Consider the following 7,379-nt stretch of genomic DNA (forward strand, 5'->3'; position numbering starts at 1 on the left):
GAGATTGGGGGAAAGGCAGTTTGATCAAGGAGGGGTGAGGCAAAGACCAGAGAAAGCAGAGGTGAAAGTGAATAGCTGAGGCCTGAATATTAAACCATTCGCCCCCAGTGCGTTCACATTGCTTTGATGGTGAAGATCAGAAGAAGGGAGCCTGTGGTTGGATTAGGCAAAGAAGCTGCCTGCTGTAAAGGCTTCACCCGAAGAAACTTGCACAAAGTTAAACAAAAAAAGAACCAGCTAAACTGCTCAAGCAGCCGGAAGTACTAAAGGGAGATGGGAAAGGTTTCTCTCAATATTTTCTAAGCTCTGTACTTTGTGAATACTATCTGCAGTAAATTCCTAAGTAAATCTCTGAGCTAATCTTACTTCTGCAAATTTCGGCCAGACAGTTAGCAAAGACAGCAGTTGCTTGCTATTTCTAATCAGACAGGTCAGGAGGTCGTTTCCTGCCTAGTCAGCTAGCAAGAAACCGCTGCTGTTAGCAGTAACTGACCAGACCTACTAAATTTGGCTGGCAGGTCAAAAGTCCATTTCCTACCCTGTTAGCTTGCAAAAACATTATAGCTGATGTCTGCAAATTTAACCAGGCCTGCTAAAGAGGCCCTTTTCCTGTCTTATGCTTACTAATGCAAAGATGAGAAAAGACACGTGTACGAAGGAGGAGGGAGGAAATGCTTAGCTAGCAGAAAGACAGGAATGTTTAGCAAGCAATAAAATGTGTTTAGCAAGCAATATAGATGTGCCATGTAAGGGAATAATTTGAGAAGGTATGGGAGGGGGAAGAGTGTTCAGAAGAGTATAAGAAGTCTGTAGATGCGTATTTCTTTACAGCCAGTGTATTTTCAGGAGCTATCCAACTGGTTGTCTCTGTGTACAGAATGTTTCTGTGGACAGATTTCAATAAACTCTTTTTCTCCAAAGAAGATTTTGCTTTCCTGGTACTTTTGTTCCCTCCAAGGTCCGGGGATGGCGTGGCTGATGGATCCCTAGGTAAATAAGGCTTCATTTCTTTGGGGGCTCGTGCCGGGATAAGCCCCCTCCCCAATACGGACCGGAGGGCCAGGCTCAACCAAGGTGAACAGCTCAGCAGCGTTTGCAGGCTTCAGCGCGCACCCCACCTGTTTTGTGGGGGAAGCCGGCCACACTGTCCTGCAGTGGAGACATCTTGTTGAGGGAGAAAAACAAAGAGGACGGCGCCGAGGGGACAGGTCCGCAGCGGAAAACGGTAAGCCCAAGGGAAAGGGCGTGGGCGTGGGCCCAAGGGAAAAAAAGGCGAGGCCTGATCAGCCTCACCTGGTCATGCAGTAGAGTGCAGCCAGGAAGGGAAAAAAGGGCGTGGCAGTGTTGTGCCACCAGTAAGGTTTGGTAAAGAGGGGATTGGCTGCGCAGTAGTGTGCCAGCCACCAGGAATAAAGGGGACTGGTTGTGCAGGAGAGTGCCACCAGCAAAAATTTGGAACAGAAGAAGGAGGGGAAATTATTTTGGTGTGTTTTGTGTATTGCATGCTGAAGTTATTTTGGTGTGTTTAGTGTGTTACATGTTGAAATTATATTGGTGTGTTTTGTATGTTGTATGTTGCATGTCAAGATACTCTAGTGACTGAATTGTCAAGTGTGGGCCAGGGCTTAGTGTCCCCTTGGCCGAGCAATTGTAGGTCTGTTGTGTGTGAAGTGTGAGAGAATTTTTACTGTGAATAGTAGCGAAGGATCTGGAAGAAATGGGTTCTGGCCAAAGTAAAAGTACCCCTTTGAAATGCTTTTGGAGATTCAAGCTGATGAGAGGGGAAGATGAGGACATTGTGAGTTAGATTGGCCCATCCCAAAATAACAAATTGGCCGTCCACCGGGACCCTTGATTTGCAACTCATTAATCCATTATATCAGAACATTTTGAATGTCCACCCTGATCAAATCCCCTACATTTCCACATGGAAGACCAATGTGGAACAGAACCCCCCCCCCTTTTGGCTGAAATCATGCTGCCAAAAAGTCTCAGGCAGCCGTATTTGCTTAGTCAGGAAGACAGGAGGACAACCCCCCAGTCCTCCAGGATTCAGAGATGGAAGAAGATAAAGTTTTGATGCCCCCACCGCCTTATGCCCCGGCAACAGCCCTGGCACCACCCCCGCCACAGGGAGCAGATGGCCCAGCCCCCAATCCCGTGGACAATGCATTGTTAGACCTGGGCGAAGATGGAGAAAGGGAGGAACGAGAAGAGGATGATGAGGATGAGGCATTTGTAGGAAGATTGATTAAGTTGACAAGTGATGGAAAGATATGAACAGAGGAACAGGCAGAACGTTTGAGAAAGTATGTGGAACCTTATGAGAAGTGGACGTCAGTCCCCATATGTTAAAAACAGCGGGATGTATAGGGGAACAGAGAAGAAAGTGGCAGAAGGAGTGGGGAAGGCAGTGAAAAGAGTGACCCTCCATAGGGCACATAAAGCACAGGAGAAGGGCGCGGCCAGAGTGATGCCTCTCCATAGAGTGTATGACCCTCCGGCCCCCGCGGGACCTAATGGGGTGGTGCCCAATAGAACTCATACAGTTCAACATGTCCCCTTCTCTAGTGCAGATGTTTGTAATTGGAGGAACCAAAACCCTTCATTTGAAGAAAACCCTGCCAAAATCATTAAGCTGTTTGAGGGAATTATTTTTTTAAAAAAAACATACAACCCCATTTTTTTTATGATGTGTAATATTTGATGGATGCCCTGCTAGCTACAGAAGAGGCTAGGCGAATTCATGCTGAAGCCCGAGCACACATGAGAGCGCAGGGGGCAGGAGATCAAGCTGTTGCAACAGGATATCCTGAAACTACACTGAATTGGGATTATCAGATCACTGAAGGGCAAAATACCCTCACCACTTATCGCCAGAATGTCTTAAATGGCATGAGGAGGGCAGCCAGAAAACCCACCAACTTTGTGAAGGCCAGAGAAATAGTACAAGGGACAGAGGAGGCCCCTGGAGCCTACTTAAAGAGGCTGAAGGAAGCCTACCGCCAGTATATCCCTGTGGACCCAGATGAGGCTGCCAATGCCCCTATCATAAAAACTGCCTTTGTAGCCCAAGCGGCGCCCGATATCCACCAAGAAAAATGAAGGTTTTTATGGGCCACACCCTTGAATGGATGTTGGAATTAGCCCAGACCATTTATAATCAGAGGGAAAAAGAGACCCAGAAGAAAAAAGGAGAAGTACCAGGCAGAGAAGTTGATGGCCCTGAAGACGGGAAGTCCACCGTTAGGAGAAGAAGAGGAGGGCGAGGCCGCTTAGGAAAAAGCAACAGCATGCCTTCAAGGATTTGAAAAAGGCATTGCAGCAAGCACCAGCGCTGGGCATCCCAAATCCTGAGAAGCCTTTCTCCCTGTTTGTGGATGAAGACCAGGGAACAGCAAAGGGAGTGCTATGCCAAAAAATTGGGAAGCTGGCAGCAGCCCGTGGCATACCTATCTGAGCACCTGACGCCTACAGAACAAGGTTTACCGCCATGCATGAGAGCAGTTGTGGCAGTAGCCACCCTACTGAACAAAGCAGACAAATTTACTTTTGGCCAAGACACTGTTTGTGTGACCCCGCATGCAGTCCCAGCTCTGCTTGACATGAAGGGTACCTATTTCCTCTCCCAAGCGAAGATGAGAAAGTGCCAGATGCTATTGTTGCACCCGCGTTTGAAGTTCCAGGTTACCACAGCCCTCAACCCAGCTACCCTGTTGCCGGTAGGAGAAGGTGAGGAGCAGACGCACGATTGCATTGAAGTGATGGATGAAGTATATTCCAGCAGACCTGATCTTAAAGACGAAGCAAACCCCCACTGGCTTTCATGGTTTGTGAATGGAAGCAGCTTTGTTGGGGCTGGGCAGCGGAAGGCAGGCTATGCAGTGGTAGCCCTGGAAGACCAGGTGGTCGAAGCAAAGTCACTCCCGCCTGGAACATCGGCCCAGCTGGCAGAGCTAACTGCGCTTACCAGAGCCCTGAGCCTGGCAAAGGGACAGAAGATAAACATTTATACAGATTCTAAGTATGCATTCCTGACTTTACATGCCCATGGAGCCTTATGGAAAGAAAGAGGTTTGCTTACCTCCAGAGGAAGCCAGGTGGCCCACCCACAAGCCTTATTGAACCTTCTGGATGCTGTATGGGAGCCCGAGGCAGTGGCAGTTATCCATTGCTATGGCCACAAGACTGGACCAGGGGAAGTGGCCAGAGGAAATCGATTGGCAGACAAAGTGGCCAAAGAAGCAGCCCGGGAACTGGCCCCCGCCTTGGTTATTGGAGCACTGGTCCCAGAAGAGATCTTAAGCACCACTGACAAGCCAGCTTACACGAAGCAGGAAAGGGACACTGCAGACGCTCAGGAGTTGACATTGTCCAAAGAGGGATGGTACCTTACCCCTGATGACAGGATATGGATTCCAGAGTCTCTTTCTCGGCAGATAATTCAGAGATACCATGATTCAACCCACATAGGACCAGATGCTACAACCAAGCAGCTGGAGAAGTGCTTCTACATGGCCCACCTCTACCAACTGGCAGCCCAGATTTCCAGGAAATGCCTGCTGTGTCAAAAGAATAATCCCAGAGCCGGACCACTGGCTCCCCCAGGGATTCAGCATAGTGGAACTGCACCTATGGAAGATCTTGTCGTGGACTTTACTGAATTACCCCGTTGTGGACTACACCGCTACCTGCTGGTGGCAGTGTGCACCTACACCGGAGGGCCGAAGCATGGCCAACAAAGACTGAAAAGGCATTTGAAGTAACCAGGTGCCTGCTTAGGGAAATCATCCCTCGCTATGGATTGCCAAGGTCCATAGGATCTGACAATGGACCAGCATTTGTTCATGCAGTCCTACAGGGACTGGCAAAAGCACTCCAGATCAACTGAAAGTTGCATACAGCATACAGACCCCAGAATCAGCTATCCAAGCTGACACAGGAAATTGGGTCTAATTGGGTGACCATGTTGCCCTTGGCATTACTCAGGGTCCGCAGTCTCCCGTCAAAAAGGACCCATTTGTCACCCTTTGAAGTTATGTTTGGGAGACCGGTCCCATATGTTAGAATGTTAACTCCATATGCTAGCCAGGATATGCAATTGAATAATTAAGTCCAGATATTCTTCCGAGTTTTCTTTTGTCTCAACAGGTGGACCCAGGCTCGCAACCCCTGTGTGTTGGCTGCATCAGTTCGAGCCAGGTGATGAAGTGTGGGTAAACGATTGGGCACGGACGCAGCTACAACCGTGCTGGAACCTTATATCGTCCTGCTCTCCACACCCACCGCCGTGAAATTCGCCGGCATCACCCCTTGGGTCCACCACACCAGAGTGACCACTACAGATTGGACTGTGCAGTTAAATCCTGATTAACCCCTTCGGCTGACCATCTCCAGACCCTCCGCTGACGACCGCTCTGCTGATATCACACCGGAAGCTGATATCTCTACGCACAGCTGGAGAATTGGATGGGAGGGGCGCCCGCAGGCAGCGCTCCCAACGTACCTGTTCTACGAACTCACCCACCTGAGAATATCCTACCACAATATAAGGACAGAGCGAGACTTACAATAATTTGGGAAGGGGACCACCCCATTGGGCATTTGACTCCTCACCAGGCTAGAGTTTTAGCAGCAGTCTATTCTTGTGGGTGTGTTGCTTTTTATTTCTCACCAAACCCCCCTCCAGGAGGTGCTTCTCTTTCTCCCACTCATCGAAGTACCATACACCCAGTGGGCCTTAGAGGTAGTTACACACATACCCTTGAGTGACTGACACGATACCCACCATGACTGAATATTGGTGGGAGGAACCATGGAGATATTGGGGATGGTGGGTAGGAGTGATATGTACCGGCCTGCTTGTTTGGATGCTCCTGTATTTTTGTTGGCATGAACGGTACCGTATTTGTGGGAGGAAACATAATCCATCTATACCTTTGATGATTCTCCTTTTCTTTTTAGTTGGAGAGCCCACATGTGTATTGGCACAGGCAGGAAAAAGTCCCCCGACTTCCCTTGCCGACATTTCCCGTTTGATGACTGAGTGGGGTGCCCATAACCCCTAAAAAAAAGGTGGTTACAAATGGCTGAAATGGAGCATGTTGCTTCAACATTTCAGACCATGGCGAGACTATCCGTGATCTGGCAGCAAGCATTGAAAAGGTAGCATATGTCCCTGTACAAACCTGGGAGGGCTGGGATATGTCTTGGTTGGACGGCATCTTCCCAGGTGGATGGATGGGGAGGATATTTACTATGGTGATAGGCCCAATAATGCTTCTATTGCTTTTCTGCTTTTGTATTCCCTGCTTGATGCAATGCTTGCAGAATATGATGGGAAAGATGATGTCTCGCATGATGGGACCTCACGTGACTGCTGTAATGAGAAACTATAAACCCCTACCCCAGAACGAATCTAAGTAATAGATTGTTCAAAAGAAGAGGAGGGAGTAAAGGGAGATGGGAAAGGTTTCTCTCAATATTTTCTAAGCTCTGTACTTTGTGAATACTATCTGCAGTAAATTCCTAAGTAAATCTCTGAGCTAATCTTACTTCTGCAAATTTCGGCCAGACAGTTAGCAAAGACAGCAGTTGCTTGCTATTTCTAATCAGACAGGTCAGGAGGTCGTTTCCTGCCTAGTCAGCTAGCAAGAAACCGCTGCTGTTAGCAGTAACTAACCAGACCTACTAAATTTGGCTGGCAGGTCAAAAGTCCATTTCCTACCCTGTTAGCTTGCAAAAACATTATAGCTGATGTCTGCAAATTTAACCAGGCCTGCTAAAGAGGCCCTTTTCCTGTCTTATGCTTACTAATGCAAAGATGAGAAAAGACACGTGTACGAAGGAGGAGGGAGGAAATGCTTAGCTAGCAGAAAGACAGGAATGTTTAGCAAGCAATAAAATGTGTTTAGCAAGCAATATAGATGTGCCATGTAAGGGAATAATTTGAGAAGGTATGGGAGGGGGAAGAGTGTTCAGAAGAGTATAAGAAGTCTGTAGATGCGTATTTCTTTACAGCCAGTGTATTTTCAGGAGCTATCCAACTGGTTGTCTCTGTGTACAGAATGTTTCTGTGGACAGATTTCAATAAACTCTTTTTCTCCAAAGAAGATTTTGCTTTCCTGGTACTTTTGTTCCCTCCAAGGTCCGGGGATGGCGTGGCTGATGGATCCCTAGGTAAATAAGGCTTCAGTACAAGTGGAGGAGCTTTGGGATCAGAGTTTTGGGGAACTGTTATCAAGCACACGTAAGAACCCAGGGTAAATATCAGAATCCCTTAATATGCATTATATCCATTTAATAAACAAGCATAGTTACTAGTTCATCCTGTTGCCAAATCTATGCCTAAGCCTACCCTACTAGGCCACAAGAAGGCT

The 7,379-nt window shown here is 47.9% G+C and overlaps 1 long non-coding RNA gene across 1 annotated transcript; it reads left to right on the top strand.

The window, feature by feature from the left end:
• The first annotated feature begins 269 nt into the window (after nucleotides 1-269).
• Nucleotides 270-7,114, top strand: LOC144325071 (uncharacterized). The gene is made up of 2 exons (XR_013390360.1): nucleotides 270-1,225; nucleotides 5,152-7,114. It is a non-coding gene; the product is annotated as an uncharacterized LOC144325071 (long non-coding RNA).
• Nucleotides 7,115-7,379: the final 265 nt, after the last annotated feature.

Source organism: Podarcis muralis, chromosome 13, assembly GCF_964188315.1.
Source record: "Podarcis muralis chromosome 13, rPodMur119.hap1.1, whole genome shotgun sequence".
In the NCBI taxonomy this organism is placed as follows: domain Eukaryota; kingdom Metazoa; phylum Chordata; class Lepidosauria; order Squamata; family Lacertidae; genus Podarcis; species Podarcis muralis.